Below are 22,756 nucleotides of genomic sequence, written 5' to 3' on the forward strand. Positions count from 1 at the left end.
CAGAAGATCAGAAAAGAATCTACCCAGTTTCCATCTATCCACCACCAATATTGAATACATATTGTTATTACCCCATTCATATTTTATATTTTTAAAAGAACTATCTGTTTTTTAAGGGAATAAAATATAATAGATGGTGGTGAAGACCCGTTTCCATCCCTTCTTCATTTCCTTTCCCTTCCTAGGGCAACCACTACCGTGAAATTATGTATCATTCCCATCCATCCGTTTGTACTTTTACAATACATGTATAGATACATAATCTATTGTTTGTGTGCTTTTTTTAAAAAAAAAGGCATACTGCCCATTTTCTTCAGAATTAGCTTTCTTTTACTTACCATCATGTTTCTGAGGTGTATTCATGTTAATACATGTAGCTCTAACACATTCATTTCAACTGCTGTGCAGTGTGCCATTGAATGAATGCATCCATTCCTACCACTAAGGGACATTTAGAATGTTCTCTAATTTTTTCAAGAACACTTTTCTCCAATACAATAATTTTTCTGTAATACAAACAGCATAACAATGGGTGTCTCCAAGTACACACGTTCAAGAATTTTTTACAGAGGATGCCTGAAAGTATAATTACTGGTTGCAACGTACGGAAACCTTCAGTTTTCTAGGTTTTCAAAATTGCTCTTCAGAGTGATGGTGACAATTTATCTTCCGCTGGGAGTATACATACTAGTTGAATTCCCCACATCTTTAAAAACGCTTGGTATTACCAGACAGTAAATGCTTGCTAGTCTGATGAGTGTGAAATTATTGATTTAATTTGTATTTCACTAATTGTTAATGAAGTTGAGCATATTTTTCGTGTGTATTCATCATTCACATTTCTTGATTTGTCAATAACTTATCCATGATTTTTGCTTTATATTTTGTTTCTTCGTCTCACTTGCTTTTAGGAGTTTTTAAACGGCTCGGATCCAAATCTACCGTCATATCATTTGCAGATCTTTTCCTCTAATCCGTGGCTTCTATTTTATTTTATTTATGACATCATATCAAATATTTACATTTCAGGTAGCAAAAATTATTCATATTTTCCTTTAATGTTCATGCCTTTCATGATTTAAGATAGTCTTCTTTACTGTAAAGATACTCAATGCTTTCTTCTAAAAGTTGTGCAGTTTTGTTTCCTTACATGTGGGTTTTTAGTCCTTCTGGAATTAATTTTTGTTTACAGTATGAGACAAGGATTCAATTTTATCTTTTTCCATATGAATTTCCAGTTGTCTTAGGGCCATTGGTTGGGTGATACCTTTTCCCTGCATGGATTTGTAATGTCATCTCTGTTATATATCGAGCATCCGTATAAATGAGAATCTGTTTCTGTGCTTTTTTATCCCATGGCCTTTTTGTCTATTGCTTCTCTAATACCACTCAGTTGGGAGTAAGCCTTCTCTTCTCATTCCTACTCCTCCTCCTTCTCGAGGATTGTCCAGCCTCTTCTCGGCCTCCACTCTCGTGTGCTGAGGGTTGCCACCATCTGTGAAAAATCATGTTGTGATTTTGATTGGCATTGCATATAATTTTTAGACTCATTGGGAGAGAGCTCTACTATATTGAGTTTTTGCTCTGTAGCAATACTCTATATAAATCTTTAGTATATAGCAATCTTTACTATGCTGAGTCTTTACTGTATAGGTATTTTACTATATTGAGTCTTTGCATCCAGTAACTTGATATACCTCTCTTTGTTTTAGTTCTATTATGCTGCTTAATAGTTTCCTATTTCTCTGTAAGGTTCTTTTGTTTTTGTTACATATTTCCCTACATTATAGTTCGTGAAGCTATTGTACATAGTAGTAGTTTGTGTTGTATAGAAATGCAATTAATTTGGGTATATTGATCTATGTTTAGCAACCTTGTTGAACTTTTATATTTTTTGGAACCAATTTTATTTTCTTTGAATAATAACAGCTTCATTTCTTTTTTTCCAATTCTTATATTTTTTCATTTTTCTCCCCTGTCTTACCATGCTCCCTAGAGCCATCAGGACAATGTTGAATAGAAAGGGCAGGGGGCGGGGGGCACCTGGGAGGCTCAGTGGGTTGGGCATCTGACTCTGGATTTTGGCTCAAGTCATAATCCCAGGGTCATGGGATTGACCCCTGTGTTGGGCTCTGAGCGGTGTGTGGAGCCTGCTTAAGATTCTCTCTCTCTCTCTCTCTCTCTCTCTCTCTCTCTCTCTCTCTGTGTGTGTGTCTCTGCCCTCTTCCCTGCTTGTGTTTTTTTTTCCTCTCTCTCTCAAAGAAAAAAGAAAAAAATGGGGAGCATCCCTGTGAGTAAGGGCATGCTTATAGGACTTCACCATTAAATATGATGTTTGCATGAGGTTAAGGAAGTTTGCTTATCTTCACAGTTTGTTAAGAGTTTTTGGTTTTATTTATTTTGTTTTGTGATTCAATAATGGGGGATTGAATTTTATCTTGTATTTTTGTACATCTAGTAAGGTAATCTCATCGTTTTCTCCTCTAATCTATATTTTTCTTTTTATCATAATATCCTTCTCTGCTTTTGATGTAAAAAAGTGAAGGGAATACCTGCTTCAAAAACTAAGTTGTCTTTTTTTTTTTTTTTTTTTTTTTTGAGTCACTTTGTATATGATAGAGTTTATTTACACTTTGAAGGCTTGGTAGAGTTTTTTTTTTAAATGTCTGAGTCTGGTGTTTTTTATTTGCTTGTTCTGTGGATAGGTTTTTTACAACTGATCCAATTTATTTTTAATTTCTTTTAATGTTCATTTATATTTGAGAGAGAGAGAGACTGAAACAGAGTATGAGAAGGAAGGGGGCAGAGAGACAGAGACACAGAATACGAAGCAGGCTCCAGGCTCTGAGCTGTCAGCACAGGGCCGGATGCAGGGCTTGAACTCACGAACTGCGAAATCATGACCTGGGCCCAAGTCGGCCCTCAACCAACTGAGCCACCCAGGCACCCCCAATTTTTTTTTTTTTGATTGTTACGGTCTTTAGTTTTCTATTTCTTTTTGTATCAGCTTTGATAGGTTTTATTTTCAAAGTAAAATTTCCATTTCACTTGTGTTTCTAAATTTGTTGGCATGAAGCCATTTAAAGTATTTTCTCATGATTTAGAAAATCTTTTTTTATCTGTACTCGTGTTCTCCTTTTTATTAGGTTATTGTTTGTTTATAACTTCCTAGTTTTTCTTAAACAGAGATTCTTTAATCTTGTGTATTGTCTGGACAATCTAGGATAGTTTATGATGTGCTTTGACTGTGACTTCATCTCCAGTGAGACTTCAATCTGTGGGAAACCTGTGGGGCCCAGGTTGACGGACGTCCCCCCCAGCGCAGGTGCTTTGGCCTGGCAGCTAAGTGATGTCACTGGATCCTTGAGGACCATCTCAAAGGCTGGCTACCACTGGCACGGAAGCACCTTTTATGTTGGTTTCTATACTTTGGGGCTCCCTGACTTTGTGGTATGAATTCAGGAGGTTTTATTCTCACCTAGAGGTGAGAATTTCCATGTCATTTCTCAGTGTTATTGGGTAGATTTTCTCATCCTTCCTTTCACTGAAGGTCATTTCTCAGATAAATTTCCATGTCATTTCTCAGTGTTATTGGGTAGATTTTCTCATCCTTCCTTTCACTGAAGGTCAGAGTCCTGGTTTTATGCCAGAGTCTTAGTTTCAACTCCCACTTTGTGCTACCCCAGTCTTCTGGTCCTGCCCGTGTGTTAAAAGCCAAGCTTCTGTGAGGGGCACCTGGGTGGCTCAGTTGGTTAGGCGTCCTACTCTTGGTTTCAGCGCAGCTCGTGATCTCATGGTTCATAAATTCGAGACCCGTGTGGAGCCCCACAGAGGTCTCTGTGCTGACAAGGCAGATCCTGCTTGGGATTCTCTCTCTGCCCCTCCCCTGCTCATGTGTGCATGCTCTCTCTCTCAAAATAAATAATTAAACTTAAAAAAAAAAGAAGTCGAGCTTCTGTGTCACAGAGGCCAATACTCTCCCTTCCTTTCTCAGATGCTTATGTATGTATTGAAAAACATTTGTGTGTTTTATCTAGTTTCTCTAGGTATTTGTAGGGGAAGGGATTGCAGGTTACCTCATTTTCCGTTTACCAGAACACAAGTTTGCTCGTGGTACTATTTCAAGAAACAGAGGTCAGCTGATCCGTTTGTGCCTGCGCCGCTCCGTGTATCTGCCATTCTCTACGCAGGGAGCAGGGGGGGCTCCCCTGCGAACCTTGAAAGTGGCGAAATTCATCTTTAGCACCTCCTCGCTCGGAGCTCCCTCTCCCACCTCCCCTGTCCTCTGCGGCACCTCGCTTGTCCTTCCTCACTGGGTCCTACTTTTCCAGGATGCTCCGACCTCCTTCAGGGACCTGTCATCGCTGTGCTTCCCCCCTGCTTTTTGTGGAAATGTGCCTCACCAGTATCTCTGCACTGTCCAAAGTGTCCAGGTGACAATTAGCTAATCTGATAAGCTCATTCATGCTAATGTGCTAATGAAAGAGGCCTACAGAAGATGGCTGTCCTTCCCCTACCTCCTAATCAGGGGCCCTTCTTCTCCTGCCAGGTAACATATGTGCATAGCAGCAGTGATCTTCGAGAGACCGTGACCTGGCTGTAGTGGTCTAACCTGGAGGATTGACGTTAATGGAATGAGATTTTTAAGTCAGGTAGGAGGGACAGCTGAGTTGAGGCAGGCAAGAGAGGGTTAGTCAGGCAAAAATCACCCTCCGATCATGACGTGTGAGTTTCTACTAATGTGATGATTGCATTAACCCTTGTCATACCTACCCCACAAAGAATAAAGAGGATTTCTCAGAACACCCTTTTGCGAAACCAGAATTATTCATATTGAAAACCCCTCTACAAAATCAAAATGAGAACCCAACAGAACCAAAAGCACATAAGGGGCTCATTGCTACACATTCTGGTATTTTCATTTTGCTGACTCCACAGGAACAGTCTATGCCCCTTGAAAGGGATGGACAGGAAAGAGGTAAGTCCTTAAGTTGGAGGCCACAACTTACAGAGTTGGCTTTTAACAGGATACGGAAGGACTGCTAACTGCTTCTTCTCTCCTTCTGGGCCTCATTCTGTTGGGTTTTGACCCCGGAAGAGTTAGGGTGTCAGTTCCCGGGAAGTGGCTCAGAGATGATCCAGACTCACGGGGTGCTGCGGTGGAGTGTGGCTTTGAGCCCCAGAGAGTAAGCTGTATCTAATGAGAAAGAATATCCAAGTACATGTGTGTTTCTTTTTGGTTTCTCTGTGTTTTCACAGAGCAGATGCTTTGGCCTGGTTGTTGCTATGCTATGGGACCCAACGAGAAAGCAGACTTGGGTAGTATGCATCTGTGATGCTAATGGGTCTCTGTTACTGCTTTGAGGACACCATATTAGACCAAACCCTGTGGTGGCTATCTTCCTTTTGCCCTTCTTATCCACTCTCCATGCTCCCCTCTGGTGTCCTTCCTGCAGGTTTGTTACAGGCTGGCTCTCCCCACACTGAAAGTCTTATTCCTCTAGAAGAATCTTTCCACACAGCCTTCTGTTTCTTTGGCTTCTGGTTCCCTGCTCCTTCCATCCTAGCCCTGGGGTTCTCCTCTCTCCCTTGCCATTTCCTTATGCTCTGTCCAAACCTTTGTAAAGAGTCCTTTTATTAAACTCTCCTCAAATTGTCCTAATTTGAGTGTGCCATCTGTTTCCCGCTGGGAAGCTGACTTATAAAACACTCAAATTCTTCTTGTTATTTGTCTTATTTTTTTCTTAAAGTAAAATGTAACTTTTTTTTTTAATAATGGTAAAATATGCATGACCCAGCGTTTACCATTTTAACTATTTGTAGGCATACAGTTCAGTGGTATTAGTTACATTCACAATGTTGTGCAGTCATCACCACCATCCATCTCCAGAACTTTTTCATGATCCCAGACTAAAACTCTGTACCCATGAAACAATAACTTAACCATTCCTCCCTGCCCCCAGCTCCTGGTAACTAACTTTCTACTTTCTGTCTCTATGAATTTGACTACTCTAGGTCTCTTACATAAGTGGAATCATACAATGTTTGTTCTTTTGTGTCTGGCTTGTTTCATTTAACATGATGTTTTCAAGATCCCTAAAAGTTACAAGTGAATTGATACAATAGTGAGATCCACAGGGGACAATATTGGTTTCCCGATATAAGCTTTTAAATCTTTGAGATATTTGTGGACAACTTCCCATGGAAAGCAGCAATGAGAGAATCAACATCCTGATTCTTTAGGGGTAAGAAATCACTGATTCCTTAGTGGTAATAATCCAGTTTCTTCCCTAGAGAATTTTGTGCAGTAAAACCAAACACTGACCAATAATACCTTCAAATAAGACCAGCTGTGCAATTGTTGTAACATTGAATGAATTTGAATCTTGATAATCCTTGAAAGGGCCTTTAAAACTATTGTGGAAGATCTCTTTCTTCCAAGTTGCATTCACAGTCATTTATGAATATTGGTGTAAATATGGCAGAATCCAAAAGTATATTGTCCCGTGTCCTCTGAACATGCCTCACTTTCTGAGCTACACTGTCATATGCATGATGAAGATCACTGTTGTCATGTAATGTGCATTGTTAAAGCATTTTAAGGATTGTATTCTAATGGACTTTCCATGACTCTATGCTTTACAGATTATGTGAGCAGAGCAAGGATATAACTTCCCAACGGCTTGAAGAATGTTTGTTCTGTCTAGAATTCAAATTCCCTGTTTTGTGTATTTTATTGTTGCTGCAGGTAAAGGTGTTGAGTCAGAGGATGTCCTAGTTATCTATTGTCATATAACAAACCATCCCCAAATTTAGTGGATTAAAACAAATTTGATTATTATCTATCATGGTTCTGTGGATCAGCTGGGTGTAGCTGGATGGTTCTAACTTAGGGGCTTTTATGTGGTTACAATCAAATGGTGGCTGGGAACTGGAGTCATCTGTAGGCTTCTTCACTCTTGTATCAGACATCTGGGCTGAGGGGTGGCTGGAACAGCTGGGGGCTGGACAAAGCTCTTCATGCTGCCTTTCCACTGGCTATCTTGGGCTTTTTCATGGCACGGCATTCTCGGGATGTGTCAGACTTCTTACTTCTGGCTCCCCTTGTAGCGAGCATTCCAAGAGGGCCTAGGCAAAAGGTGCGAGGCTTCTTCTGACGTAGCCTCTTAAACCCTCTATCAATTTGTGTCACATACTATTGGTCAAGCAGTTCGATAAGGTCAAGCCAGATTCAAGGAGAATTAGACTCCACTTGTCAAGAAGAGTAGCAAAAAAAATGGTGACCTTAATCTCAATTCTGCAGCTCCCAAGCTCTGAGAAGTTAGGTCCATCCATCATATGCTTTTCCTGAGAATTAGTGTCCTCATCTGTGGACAAATTGCCGAAAAGTCTGTGAGTGATCTTAAAAATTCTTTCACTTCAAAATTGTGAGTATTCTCTGTCTTCAAAATATAGACAACATTTATAATAGGAGCTCCTCTTTAAATTTATCTAAATTTGTATTTCGTAGTTTTAGTGTCAAAACTTTTAGGATCTCTTTTGCTCATCCTGTGTAAATATAAAACTTGAGTTGGCCCAAAGATATCAGTACAAGATCCCAGTATGAATTATGAATTATTTATGAATTTTTCATACTTCTTGATGCTAGCCAAGAAGTTTACAAAATGACAATGTTGAATAGAAGACATATTTCTGAAATGCAAAGGGCAATGTCCTCATTAAGGTGTTGATTTCAGATGCAAATGACAGTTCTCTAGACAATGGTAGCTAAGCGTTGGTGCCCGTTCCATAATCTGATGCTTATCGAAGGCTCTTATCTAGTTTTAGGTGAAGCAGGGACAATGACAGATACAGTCAAGGTTAGTGTCTGAGCCTGGTAGATGGTCAGAGCACATTGACCATCATTTTGTTTCAGGGTAGGATGAAAGTCTCTCAGATATGAATTCCTTCAGTAAGACTGACTCTTCAGTTTTCATGGACACAAAAATAACTATTTAAAAAAATTTTTTTTGAGAGAGAGAGCACGTGTGAGTGGGGAAGGGACAGAGAGAGAGGGAGAAAGAGAATTGACATGGGGCTCAATGTTGTGAACCGTGAGATCATGACCTGAGCTGAAAGCTGAAATCAAGAGCCTGACATTGAACTGACTGAGCCACCCAGGTGCCCCGAAAATAGCCCTTTTCTTTTCTTTTTTCTTCTTTTTAAAATTTAAATCCAAGTTAATTACCGTATCGTGTAATAATGGTTTCAGGAGTGGAATTTAGTGATTCATCACTTACATAAAACACCCAGTGCTCATCCCAACAAGTGCCCTCCTTAATGCCCCTCACCCATTTAGCCCATCCCCCCCACCCAACACCCCTCCAATCATATGATATTTGACTTTCTCTGACAGATTTATTTTGCTTTGCATAATACATTATAGCTCCATCCATGTTGTTGCAAATGGCAAGGTTTCATTCTTTTTGATCACTGAGTAATATTCCATTGTATATATATGCCACATCTTCCTTATCCATTCTTCATGGACATATATTGATGGATGTTTGGGCTCTTTCCATAATTTGAAAATAGCCCTTTTTATTTATTTTTTTCCAATTACTTTTTAATTATTTTTTATTTTTTTATTTTTTCAATATATGAAGTTTATTGTCAAATTGGTTTCCATACAACACCCAGTGCTCATCCCAAAAGGTGCCCTCCTCAATACCCATCACCCACCCTCCCCTCCCTCCCACCCCCCATCAACCCTCAGTTTGTTCTCAGTTTTTAAGAGTCTCTTATGCTTTGGGAAAATAGCCCTTTTAAATAGAGGTTTTCCTCAGGTTCCTAGGAAAGTCCTTTGTCAGTTCTATACCTGTTACACCTCAGAGTTAAATCGTATTGCTTGCACTGCCCAAATCTCAGATGTATTAATATTTTATTTTTTTTATTTTTTTAATAATCTCTATACATAACGTGGGGCATGAACTCACAACCCTGAGATCAAGAGTCACATGCTCTTCCTACTTTAGCCAGCCAGGCACCCCATCAGATGTGTTATTATTTTAAAAATAAAAAATATATAAAACACAAAACAAGGAGTTTATAACCCTGCTAAAATACTTTAGTCTGAATAAGACTATTTTTTGATCTACTTCTTGTAAACCACTGTGATAAGTACCAAAATATCAAAAAAAAGTACCAGAAATTTTCTGTAGCAGACCCTAATTGCCTTTTCAGTAGCCATTCCCTTGTTCTTCCTTGCTTATAGAACCTCAATCTTGTTCCAGAATCTACCCCTATTCCAAACTCTAGGGTAAATCCCAGTTAATGTAAATTAACCATGGTGATCCCATTGACAATCTTTGGTTTAGGATTGGGCCTGTGACCCAAATCTGACCAAGGAGACATGGAGGGATTCTGCTTGGGGCCTCCACAAGAAGCATTTTTCAAGTCAAAAGTATTTTGCTTGTGTGTAGCACACAAGAGTGGACATTCCTCTTCATCCAGTGAATATTGTTGTGTCTGAATGTGATTCCCAGGCTATAGTTCCTGCAGCTTTCTTGTAACCATGAAAGTCCTGGCCTAAAGTCAGGCAGACATACTGAAGAAGATAGCGCAGAAAGATGAAAAGGATCTGGGTCCTTGATGATGTTATGCAGTTGATAATTTGAGCAGCTGCAGCACCGCCTACTTTTGAATTTATTATCATGTGCCATAGTAATTTCCTCATTGTTTAGGCCAGTTTAATCAGAAGCCTCTATTTCGTGAAGGCTAAAATATCCTAATGTACCCACTTAACCACACGCGGCTAGAAAATAGTGGCATACCTAATATCTCCACTTCACCTGTGTCTAGGGCTGGCCCTGATATCTCCTGAGACCTAAAGAAAGAAAATAATGTAGTAACATAACTCAGTGGGATTGTATCCAGGTTTTGAAGCATGGCTGTGGTCTGATACAACCCTATACCCTAAGAGGAGAAGGATATGGATAATCATAATGATGGCTGACATTTTCTGTGTGTGCAGTCTACACCCCCAGACGCTGTTTTAAGTTCATTAAATGCATAAATCATTTCATCCTCCCCAAACCCTATCAGGCCAGTGTTATTTTTACACAGGCAGAAAATGAAGCACAGAGAGGTTAAGTTATATGCCCAAGGATGCGTATATAAATGTGGTGGAATCAGGCTCGCCATTTGAGAATTCACAGTCTCAATCTGTGTGCTTTTTAGTCTTTCTGTTCCCGAGGAAGGACTCCTCTCCATTGCTTCCAGCAGCCCCAGAGGAGGCAGCATGTTTTCCTTTTCTTTTTTAATTAATTAATTATTTTAAAGTAATTCCTACACCTAATGTGGGGCTTAAACTCACAATCCTGAGATAAAGAGTTGCATGCTCTTCCAACTGAGCCGGCCAAGCACCCCGGGAAGGTCTTCTTTTCAAGGGAGCTTTGTGAATAACCATACCTGCTTCAAAACACCCAGTGTTGGGGGTCATTCATGCAACTGGTGAGCGTTTATTTAACACAGACTATCTTCTGGGCCTTGAATGAAGGTGAAGAAAACCTAGTTTCTGCCCTCAAGCAGCCTAATCTAACGGGAGGGCAGATTCTTGATCAAATATTTATCAAACATCATACTCAATGCTTTATCTGAGAAAATAACTGGACTTAGCGTCTTGAGGATATGTCAGGGAGTCTTAAAGATGTAACATGTATTACCTACCTGGTCATCACACAATCCCTATTTTCCCCGAGAGGGAACCAAGGAAGAGCTCTGCCCACCGTGCCACAGCTGGTCAGTGGCAGAGCTGGATTTGAACCCAGGCAACCTCGCTTGGGCTGGTACCTGCTCTGCTAAGGGGGTGAGGTATGTACATCCCTGTGGAAGCACAGGGAGCCACTACTTCAGCTAGACAGGACAGAGGCAAAGGAAGGATCTGGAATACTTCATCGATGAGATGACTTTTCAGTTGGATCTTGAAGGGTAAATGTGAATTGAGGTACCATAAAGGGTAAACCAACAGAGAATTAAGAAGAAGGAAAAGGAGAAGGAGGAGTAGGAGAAGAAGAGGGGCGCCTGGCTGGCTCAGTCAGTAGAGCAAGTGACTCTTGATCTCAGGCTGTAAGTTTTCGAGCCCCCTGCTGAGTGTAGAGATGACTTAAAAATGAAAATCTTTCAAAGAAGTAGAAGAATGAAAAGTAAGGAAGAAAGGGGGGGGGGGCATTCCAGGCAGAAGAAATTGCAGGTGCACGTAGAAGGGCTTCAGGGAATTATAGGGTGTTCGCAGAATGACATGTTCTTTGTGGCTCCTCCTGGTGTGGAGGATGGAGTGAGCGGAGATGCAGCTGGGAGCCCTTCTTGCACGTAAGGGATCGTTATTTGTTTTATAGATAATAGGAGGCATACTGGAAATTTCAAAAGAGGAGAACAATAGGGACTTCTTTTATCATGATTTAAATGAAAAGGAAAGAGTCGAAGTCTTGGGCTTTCAAATGTCTGATATAGAAAGATGGGTGGGGAGAGGCCAGCGTGGGAGGCCAGCCCACGAGAATGGCCTGAAAGTAGGTAGACCTGCTGGGGGCCGTTGCTGTGAACATAAGGCCAAAGCCAGCCTTGGAGCCAGGAATGGTTTGCACACTTTTAAAGAGTTGTAAAACAAAACAAAACAAAAAAGCAAAGAATATGCGACAGAGACTATCCGTGGCCTGAAAAGCCCACAACACTTACCATCCGGTCCCTTGCCGACACCTGCCCGGCTTGGAGTCGGTGGTGGCCTGCAAGCGGGGAAGGTGGGAGAAGGCAACGAGGAGGAGGAAAGTCATCCTTAAAATCCTTAGGGGGCAGAGCTGACGGAAATCCTGGCCAGAGGAGGTGGGGAATGTGAGAAGGAGCGATTTCAACGATGAATCAAAGACTTCCGCCTCTTTAGAATATCATCATCCAACTCAGGATATACAAGAGGGAGGATCAGGCAGAAAGATTCTTTGATTGGGACCAGGTGCTGGGAAGCATCCACAAGACATCGAGGTGGAGATGCTCAGGAGACATTATACTGAACAATGCTGATGTCTCTGCTTCTCTGCGATCTGTGATATAAATTCCTCAAGGGCAAAGATAACACAACTGCTTAGTATAGATCCTGGCACGTAAGAGGCTATCAACCAAGCGTGTCGAGCTCACTAACCTGAATTAGGCGGTTGAATTTGGGAGGCTCAGTGTGAGATCTAGGTTAGAGGAAGAGACTTCCGTCATTGGCTTTGGTGGTTCCTGAAATATAGGAGTTGATGGCATATTTAATATACTCTTATCAGTGCAATATTAAGTTGCATCGTTACGTGAATCTTTCTGGCTGCTCTTCCTCTGGCAGAATGTATCACTCTATTTTTGGAGAGGCAGGAGAGCATAGCAGTTAGAAGCCAGAGCTTTTACCCCTGCAGCCTGGGTTTGAAAACCCGTCTCCTACTTTCTAGGTGTAGCTTTGGGTGAGTCACTCAACTTCCTTGTGTGTTAGCTACTCCTCTGTTAAACTGGAGATGACAATAATGCCCTTCATAGGGGTTGTTGTGAGACTTAATAATACATGAATGTATTAAAAAGGACTAGATCTGGGGGCGCCTGGGTGACCCAGTTGGTTAAGTGTCCAGCTCTTAATTTCGGCTCAGGTCATGGTATCACGGTTTGTGGGATCGAACCCCACGTGGGCTTCCACACCAACGGTACAGAGCCTGCTTGCGATTCTTTCTCTCTCTGTCTGCCCTTCCCCTTCTCGCTTTCTCTTTCTCTCTCCCTCTGTCAAAATAAATAAAAATAAACGTTTAAAAGGGGCGTCTGTGTGGCTCAGTGGGTTAAGTGTCCAACCAGCTTAGGTTGTGATCCTGTGGTTCACAGGTTTGAGCCCCGCGATGAGCTATCTCCTGTCAGCACAGAGCCTGCTTGATATCCTCTGTTCCCCTCTCTCTCTGCCCCTCCTTCACTTGTGTTGCCTCTCTCTCTCTCTCTCTCTCTCTCTCTCTCTCTCTCGAAAATAAACATTTTAAAAAAGTGAATAGTAAAGAAAGGGGCTAGATCTGTCCTTAACACAGCACCCAGAGTTATCCTTTTAAAAAGTACGCCAAGGGGCGCCTGGGTGGCGCAGTCGGTTAAGCCTCCGACTTCAGCCAGGTCACGATCTCGCGGTCCGGGAGTTCGAGCCCCGCGTCAGGCTCTGGGCTGATGGCTCGGAGCCTGGAGCCTGCTTCCGATTCTGTGTCTCCCTCTCTCTCTGCCCCTCCCCCGTTCATGCTCTGTCTCTCTCTGTCCCAAAAATAAATAAACGTTGATAAAAAGTACGCCAAATCGGGGTGCCTGGGTGGCTCAGTCGGTTGAGCGTCCGACTTCGGCTCAGGTCACGATCTCGCGGTCCGTGAGTTCGAGCCCCGCGTCGGGCTCTGGGCTGATGGCTCAGAGCCTGGAGCCTGTTTCCGATTCCGTGTCTCCCTCTCTCTCTGCCCCTCCCCCGTTCATGCTCTGTCTCTCTCTGTCTCAAAAATAAATAAATGTTAAAAAAAAAAAATTTTAAAAGTACGCCACATCATGGCAACCCACTAAGGAAAACCCTCCAGTGGCTCAGAGTGGAGGTCAGAGTCCTCACCATGGCTCCCTTCGCCTTACTCCCCTGACTTTATCTTCTCCCTCTGCTCTCCTTGCTCCTGCCACACCAGCATCTTGCTGCCGTCTCATCCTCACCAGGCACACTCCTGTCTTGGAGCCTCTTGCTCCCCCTTTGCTTCTGCCTGGAGCACTCTTCTCTAGGGTATCAGCACGTCTTGCTCCCCTCACCTCCTCTAAACCTGCATTCTGACTTCTCCACCTTTTTCTGAACAGCAAACACCCTCACTCCTGGACCTCTCTTTCTCCCTTCTTTCTTTGTATTTCCTAGACCGACTCTCACATGCTAGTGTGCCAAATAACTTATATTCTGCCTCCTCCCACAAAAACATAAGCTCCGTGAAGGCTGCAGGACTGCTGTATCTGTGAGTGAACGAATGATGCCTCCCCCATAGTAAGTGCCAGGCCAGGTTAGCTGTGGTTCTTCCCAAAACACCCGGGGCTGTCTGACTCCACACACACACACACACACACACACACACACACACACCCAGCAGATTGAGGGGACGGGAGTAAGAGCAGGCACAGATGTCTACTTCTCGACCCGCCTCCCTCCATAAACCCTGCACAAGAAAGCTCCCATTCCGTCCATCTCGGACAGCCGTCTTGTTAAATGCATACATTTGGGGGAAATACGCAAAACAGGCGAATGCTTTATGAGAGTGAAAAACCCATTTCTGGTCTTTTAGAACTAGTTTAACACCCCAAAGAAGAAAATTTGTGTATACACAGTAATGCTGTTCCTTTGATATTAAATTAGTATTAAAGTGGGATGGAAACTCCTCTTATATTGGGCTCCTATGGAGATGGACAAAGTAATTTTAGAGAAAAAGCAGCTGCTCTCAGCAGTAGGCTCAGAAATGTCAATTTTAATTAAAACATTTATTTTCAAATACATTTCACGGTTCATATGTAGTGATATGTGTCTACTTCATGCAAACGTTCAAACCGCTGGGCTGCGGAAATTGGAGAAAGGCATTTTGATAAAGAACATGAACGGTATGATCAAAACAAAGAAATGCAAAGAGAAGAAAAGCCACATTGTGCTTCGGTCCACACGTCAGATTGCTCCTCATGGACTTGCTCGCTGCTGGCCAAAGGCCTGTGGACCCCCTCAGAGAAATCTGGTGTCCGTGGGTCATCATGGGCACACGTGGGCCGTGCCCCCACTCCCAGGTGAGATCCATTTTGCATACGGATACCTATTTACTTCAAGAACAGAGGCTCTCTCCCCGTGTTACAAGATCTTAGCCAAAGAGAACTACCAGAACCTCCAACTCCCAAATCAAAATTCACCCCAACTCCATCTTTCCCCAAGCACTGTTTTGGGTTGGAGTTATGAAAGCTGCAGAAAGGTGTCCAAAATTTTACAATGACCTTCTGAGCTCCCGTCTCCTCTTGCTCTCTGCCCTGCCGAGAGCTCTATGCACCTGCCAAACTTCTGTTGACTTCCCAGGGAAACTGGCCATGGCTTCAGTGTGGCCAAAAACCATTGAAATAAAAACGCGGCAATTTAAATAAGCAGCAATTTAGGCGAAGGGTTTCTGAAAATTTTGCTCAAATTTCTCTAAAGACATCTATGAATATACTCTTATTTAGCATTAGAATATTAAGATAATCACTGTGTGTGCTATGCTAGAAAAATCATTGCCACTGGGTTGAAATCAAAGACGATAAGCAATATTTATTAGTGTGACAAGTGTCCTTTATCTTGTAATCTGGTGCATGCATTTCTGATTAAGGTGTATCCTAATATTTGAGAAAATTACAACATATAAATACAGTTGCATCGATTGCTGCTCTCAATATGCTTTTAACCTCTTCAAAGGAGCCATTAACATCACAGTCAGAAACACATAGTGAAGTCCAGAGAATGTATGCACGTACTTGCAGTTGGCTGGGTACTCCAGTGCCAAGCACGTTTACGAGTTATTGAATGCTCCAATGTGTCAGTTGTGAGAGTTTGACTTTGTATTTAATGATGTCAATAGCATACTTCCAATTTTTTTTTTTAATTTCCGAGCTAATTTTAAACTGTTTTTGAGTTTTGCATTTTGATTTTAAAAGTGTACTCAATTATAATCAATCCTTTCTTTTAAAAAAATATTTCCTTTGAGAGAGAGAGCACACGCGTGCACATGAGAGGGGTCAGGGCAGAGAGAGGAGAGAGAGAATCCCAAGCCGGCTCCACACTGAGCACCAAGCCCGACTCAGGGCTCGATCTCATGACTGTGAGATCATGACCAGACCCAATATCAAGAGCCAGACGCTGAGCCACCCAGGTGCCCCTAGTCAATACTTTCTTGAACCCAAACATTTTGTTCCTTCCCAAGAACTATATAAAATTCTGATTAAGAGCTCTGATAAAGGAAATGAGACCTCTGTTTTCTTTTTTGTTAATTTTTTTAATGTTTATTTATTTTTGAAGGGGAGAGGGGGGTGGGGGGAGGGGCAGAGAGAGAGGGAGACCCAGAATCCAAAACAGGCTCCTGGCTCCGAGCTGTCAGCACAAAGCCCTATGCGAGGCTCGAACTCATGAACCGCTAGATGATGACCTGAGCCGAAGTCTGATGGTTAACTGACTGAGCCACCCAGATGCCCCGAGGCCCTCTATTTTCTTTTGATTGCTAGTGGAAGGGCTATTTGGTCACGGAGTTATTTGGTGACAGCAGACATATGTCCTGACATATCCTGGCTGAGTGAAGAGAATGGGGCATCAATGTCACAGAAGAGTACATGGATAAGGCTTAAGAAAATCACCTGTGGGTTACTTAACACCAACAAAAGAAAATAGGACGCTTCTTAAGTGTTGACCACATCGGGGTGCCTGGGTGGCTCAGTTGGTTGGGCAGCTGACTTCGGCTCAGGTCACGATCTCGCGGTCCTTGAGTTCGAGCCCCGAGTCGGGCTCTGGGCTGATGGCTCAGAGCCTGGAGCCTGCTTCCGATTCTGTGTCTCCCTCTCTCTCTGCCCCTCCCCCATTCATGCTCTGTCTCTCTCTGTCTCAAAAATAAATAAACGTTAAAAAAAAATTAAAAAAAAAAAGTGTTGACCACGTCAAAGCAGGTGCTGTTCTAAGAGGTTTTGCCTGGCGGTTCATCTAATCCTACCAACACACTGTGACAGACCGTACTATTATGATTGTTCCCATTTTTCAGACGAGGCAAACTGTCACAGAAAGGTGAAGTCGCCCTACATCACATAACCAGTAAAAGACTTAAAAGTAGGCAGTTGGGCTCTATAGTCTGTGCTGTTTAAAAGCACAGATTTAATTAAAAAAAAAAAAAAAAAAAAAAGAGGATGCAGGACTTTCCTAGGACTTTCCTTTCCATAGACCAGTGGTTGTTCATAGCATAGTAGTTAAAAGTAAAGGGCTTTCACACCAACTACTAGGTGCAAGTCATAGCTGCTTTAACTCCAGCTGCGTGACCTTGACTGAGGTACTTAGGCTCTCTGAGCCTCAGGTTTCTGTTTAGGAAGATGGAGATGATATGAGGATTAAATGAGTTGGTACACAGCAAGCACTCATGAAGGGTAGTTATTGTTGTTATTAGTTGTACTACTATCTACTTACAAACAGAATGGGTCGGGAGCATCCTGGATTTACAAAGGTCAAGAAAACCTAACTCATTTTCATGGCATTTGTTTTTCAATAATGAAAAAATTGGAAGAAAGTTAAACAGTGTGTCTGCCCTCTTTTTAAAAGAGGAAACTAGATTTTTTTCAACTCTGATTTTGGTATAGATTGGGCATTCATTTTGATGTAACCTACTACTTAGTATTTAAAAAAATCTTTTTAATGTTTATTCATTTTGGAGAGACAGAGTTGGAGTGGGAGAGGGGCAGAGAGAGAGGGAGACACAGAATCTAAAGGGGGCTCCAGACTCTGAGCTGTCAGCACAGGGCCTGACACAGGGCTCGAACTCATGAACCGTGAGATCATGACCTGAGCCGAAGTCGGATGCTCAACTGACTGAGCCACCCAGGCTCCCCACCTACCACTTCCTAATAACTGTAGCCTTCAGATCGCTGTTGCTTTGTTTCTCCCCACCCCCATTTTCCTGTTAGTTCTCTTCCTAACATCTTCTGAAATCCAGTCAGGATGAGGCTCGACAAAACCAGATGTTACAAGAAAAACAAGAAAGAATCAGATTAATGATTCTTCAGCTCAGAGGGAGTAGCGATTTTATTAAGGGAAAACCGCAGAAGTCATGGATATTGTCGGCAGCATTTGCCCTAGTAGAGCATCTAACACAAACCAGTGAGAAGCAAATGTGTGTGTGTCCCATGTTTATGCTGCTCATGTAAGCACAGAAGAGCCACGATCTTCAGAACCAAAGGATGTGGGGAAAAATGAGCAGCTTTTTTGTTGCAGTTAGGTGCCAGGTGGAATCCCTTATTACCAATATAGTAGATACGATCATTCCATACAGCAGTCATACATAGTCTTTACAGCTCGTAGGAGGGGCGCTGTCTACTGTAAATAATTTTACCATGATGCAGCCATGGAGAAAGAGGCACCATTAGTGAGAGGGATTCAACCAGCCGGCCGCTGGCTTGTATTAAAAGAAGACCTGTAATGAATGATTGGGAAGAAGTTGAAAACTGTAGGCTTCTTTGCTTGCAACTTGTATTTTTTGTTAGTGAGGATCATTTTTGCTTTCTAAAGCATTTGATTGATTTAAAGTAGCTCTTCTCATTAAGTAATCTTTAAATTAACCTTCAACCATGTATCAGCAGCTGTACGATGAAAGCAAATGCATTATGTATTACTGTTTTGGATATAAGTTCTGAAAAAGCCAACTATCATTCTCAACATCAAAGAATGGCCCTTATCAAGGGCTTGGCTGAGAGGATAAAGCACTGGCTAGTTACCTTATGACCTCGGTTCCAATCCAAATTGTATCGCCAGTCATAGGAGTTCTATGATCTCAGCTCCACACAGGTAGATGGTAGTCCATATCACCAAAACACAGGTTGGCAAAATTGGAATTTTCCTGCTTAGGAGAGACCTAACGCTGAAAAAAGTCCAGAGACATGCAGGTGAAAAAGCATCCAGCTCATAAGCCATCCGAGAGATGGCAGGCTTCTCGACTGGGCGAGGTGGCTCAGAATAGCAGTCTGGGGATGCTCTCCAACCTGGCTTGCAGATAAAGAAATCTGTTTTCAGAGCCTGCAGTTCATCCAAGTCTATTTTTCAAGCCAACGTCTCCTCTCCAAACTTTCCCCTCCCCCATTTCTCTCCTTCCAGAAACAAAAAGCAGAAAGCCCACCAGAAGGATTTTTAGGATGCCATTTGTAGAACTAGTGTGATGGTTCTAATCTCTTGAAAGGATATTCCAATTGAGCTGGTCTGTTACAGACCTTGCTTTTTAATATTAAGATTAAAAATAATTAGTTATCACATTCTCAACAAAGCCATTTAGATTACAGTTAAGTATGAGGACAGCTATGCCCGTAGTGTTGTATTCTCAGGAAGGAGACCTACTACATCAACTGTAGGAGAAAGTACACTAAGCAAAAATACTTTCCTGGCCCCATATGAGCAGTTTTAAAATTTTGAAACATTTTAAATCAAATTAATAAAAGGCAATGCAGTTAGTATTTGGCATTTGTATTTGATAACAGGTAGTATGTGTCCCAACTATGTAGTGTCTTCTTTTAAACAATTTCTTTTTGCTTTTGTACATTTGACCACTGCCTTTATTTTTCATTCTATTTATTAGCGCACTAATTTAGTCATTCCTAGGTCCTTTCAAGAAATATTTTAGTAATTGTGAAGTGAAATAGTTAATATACATACTAATCCTATGTATTTGGTTTGGGAAGAAGGGAGCATTCCAACCTCTGGTTATGTCCTTTATTTCCAAATACAGATAGATAAGAATCATCTCTCTTGAGCTCTAAGTCAGAGCACTCGGCCAGGCAAGCAAGGTGAACTTCTGTGATGGTGCATTTAAGAACTTGTTCTCTCTATATACAAATATTAAGTAACTTCAGCTATTTTGAAAGCAGAGGCACATTTCCTGAGTTGGGCAGGGTGCACTGCTATGGGTTTATGTTTCTACTAAAGGCAGACATCGCTCACCCATAAGATTGAAAGATGACTATACCACCCATGTGAAGCGAAGTCTCTTCTCCTTTTCTATGTATGGTGCAAAGTTGGAGAGCTTTGGGACTTCAGTCACCACAACTTGCTCAAATGACTCATATGGTGGACTTGAAGGAGACACAGGTTGGGGTGGGGTGGTTGTCAGCACACAGAAAGTTGCACGGGGGTCCAGACATTCCAATGGTTGTGCCTGGGAAGCAGATCCCTTGATTTTCCAGGAGGTGGTTAGTCCTTGGTGCCTGCGCCATGAGGCTAAATGGGCTTCTCTCACACGCGCGGAGGGGGGAGCAGATGAAAGGATACAAATTCAACAGCCTTTTATTGTCAGCAAACAAAAAGGGGCACACATGTGCCAGTTTATAAATTACTGTTTTCATTAAAAAGGAGTTCAAAAATCAGGTTCCACTTATCATTGTTAAAACCTTAAATTTTTTTTAGCCGTGTGATTTCATTATATGAATTACAGAACAGTAATAGAGTAGTATTACTCTTAAGCCAGCTCACTTAAATTTAAGACATTCAAGACCCAATAATGCATTAGGTTCTTTAGTTCAAGTTATGCAAATAATATACATTTTTTATTCGGCTTCCCACCAGGTTATACATGTATTATAAACACAACAAAGACCTCTTTCTTGTACAATATATTACTCAGAAGCTGGTGAAAAATAGAAGCCAAAATATTGTGAATTACATTCTCAAAATGATTTGGCTTTGTACGACCGGCTGACATATTTTAAATGCTAAAGAGAAGCTGGGACTGGAAAGGAAAATGTTGACTCACTGTTACCTACTACTGTTGTCATTCATACCGATGTTCTTCAATGTCTAAATCAGATTATTATCTTTATTTTCTTTAGAGTGGAACTAGCAGACCCAGCTTTGCTACATTTGGAAAATCAGCAGGGGGAATGGTCATCTCTAAAAGACAAAAATAAAAGAAGGGACTGAAACTTAACATAAATTACCATGGCTGTCCCCAAACTCAGAACTGGAGAGAACCTTTTTATTCTTTTACACAAAGCTGATGATGGAAATCGATATGGATTATTTCACAAGCCTTGTTTCTTAAATATTTTGTATGGTTGCATGATATAATTCACACACTTTTTAAAAAATATAGCCACTGACATATTAATTCCATTTGGGCTTTCAAAGAAAAAAAAAAGCTAAAGTTTAGGAAATTAGAAATACTGGTGGGTTCTGTCGTATGACAAACGCAGCATTTACATCATGTATAGACTTAGCCCCAAAATTTATACGCTAGGTGGTGAGATAGCTCTGTGTCCTTGCCAAGGTTTCCATGTTGCCATTTATGCCCAATGTAGTCAATTGGTAACTTGCTCAATTTGATAAAATTAATCAATAATATATATATATATATATATATATATATGTATATATATGGATATGTATGGATTTTTTGAGAAAGTGAACATGAGCATATTTGTGTGTGTCTCTGAAACATACAGATGAATCTCATCGTAATCTCATGCTTTGAAAATATCCCTTCACCCAGGGGGCTTTACTTGTTTATGCTGAGCAGACTGAAAACAAAAAATAAGAAAAGTGGAAAATAAGAAATTCACAGTCCCTTGGCTTCATGACGTAACATGAGCTCTGTGGGAACGAGGGAGCATTCCTTTATACTTGTATGCAATCTGAGCTCAGTGGCTTTGAAAGCTCTGAAGTCCTCCACAAAACTCTTTCCTCCCTCTTACCCCCCCCCCCCAATACCCCATCTCAACTAATTTATATAATCTCATCAGCATTTCTAACAGAAACTCTCACCTCGGATTCATTCCTTCCTGCGGTAGAGTGGGTAGAACCAGCCTTTGGAGTACTTAGCAAATCACTCTCAGCCGCTCCTTCAAGTCAACAAGTGTCAGTCAGCACACAGTTCTTTCTAGGCGGCAAGAAGGGCCCCACTGGACGGCAGGCCAGCGCGTGTTAGGATGGGTGCATCATCATCTGTTTTGATGCTTGCCTGTCTGCCCCTGAGTCTGCGGATGGCTTCCTTCTTAACAAAATCTAGGCACAGAATCACATTTACTGTCACAACACATAGTGCTGCTGCTGTGAAAGATCAAAAATGGCCCTCCATCACATCGCTATTAAGAATTTTAAAAAAGACTGTGAGGTCCGAATTATTTCTTAATTGCATTTCACACCTGGTTAAGATAGTGTCTACAGCTGCAAGGAGATGAAAGGAGTGATTGATCCTTGAAAAGAGAATAGGTAGGGTAGGCCTTGGAAGGCTTGAGACCAAGGCACACTGGGACGAAGTGAAAAGCAGAATCCACTTTTGCTAGAATGAGTTTCTTGCCAGCGTTTGAAAAAGAGGAAGGTGGCTCTGGGGGCAGCCTTCATTCTCCAGTGCGGACTGCAAATCCCCCACCGAATGGTCTCACTGTAAACAGCAGATATTTCAGACGCAATTAGACTTCCATGTGCCCCGCAAACAGCTGGGAAGAGTTTCCAAAGTTTTCCCTCTTTCATCTGAGTGGAATACTAAGGAAATAAAATATCCTGACAACTTCTGGCGTGGTCTTGTGACTTTAAAAAAAAATCAGCCTGTGAAGTATCACTGCTCTGTTTTAGTCTAATGCTACTTCTATCTTTTATCCTTTTTAATTAGAAGGCAAATTCTCAGACCGCCAGGCCTAATCCCTACACAGTGGAACAAAGCCCAGCAAAGCCTTTGAACACTGTTCAGCCGGGCAGCACAAACCCTAGTAACTGTTGGCAGTAAGGGCAGGACTCTGACCCTCATCTCAGCCATTCTCCTGCAGCTCCTGATGCACCCTGCCCTTCAGAACCCTATCTGTTGTTCTTCTGTTTGGACTGAAAAGACAAAAGAGGAGACAATGTGGGAAGCCTAGAGGATTGGCTAGGTAGGACGCGGGGCGCTAGTGGAGGAGAGGGGCAAGTAAATGGAGTTTCACGGGAATGGACACAGTGGGGAGAATTGGATCACCAGATTAGGTCTTTAGGTTCAAGAAATTTCTTCAT

General features: G+C 41.9%; 2 long non-coding RNA genes across 5 annotated transcripts in view; one reads left to right on the forward strand and one right to left on the reverse strand.

The window, feature by feature from the left end:
• Positions 1-22,756, forward strand: part of LOC121031814 (uncharacterized) — a 152,235-nt gene that overhangs the window by 51,122 nt on the left and 78,357 nt on the right. The gene's annotated exons all lie outside the window — the stretch shown is intronic.
• Positions 17,543-21,871, reverse strand: LOC121031815 (uncharacterized). Of its 2 annotated transcripts, none has more exons than XR_005790907.1 (3): positions 21,536-21,871; positions 19,721-20,665; positions 17,543-18,771 (listed from the first exon to the last, which is right to left on the reverse strand). It is a non-coding gene; the product is annotated as an uncharacterized LOC121031815 (long non-coding RNA). The 2 variants fall into 2 exon arrangements; XR_005790908.1 differs by having other exon boundaries at positions 17,543-18,206; positions 18,508-20,665.

This window comes from Herpailurus yagouaroundi, unplaced genomic scaffold (genome assembly GCF_014898765.1).
Source record: "Herpailurus yagouaroundi ecotype Mexico unplaced genomic scaffold, PumYag 141, whole genome shotgun sequence".
Lineage (NCBI taxonomy): Eukaryota > Metazoa > Chordata > Mammalia > Carnivora > Felidae > Herpailurus > Herpailurus yagouaroundi.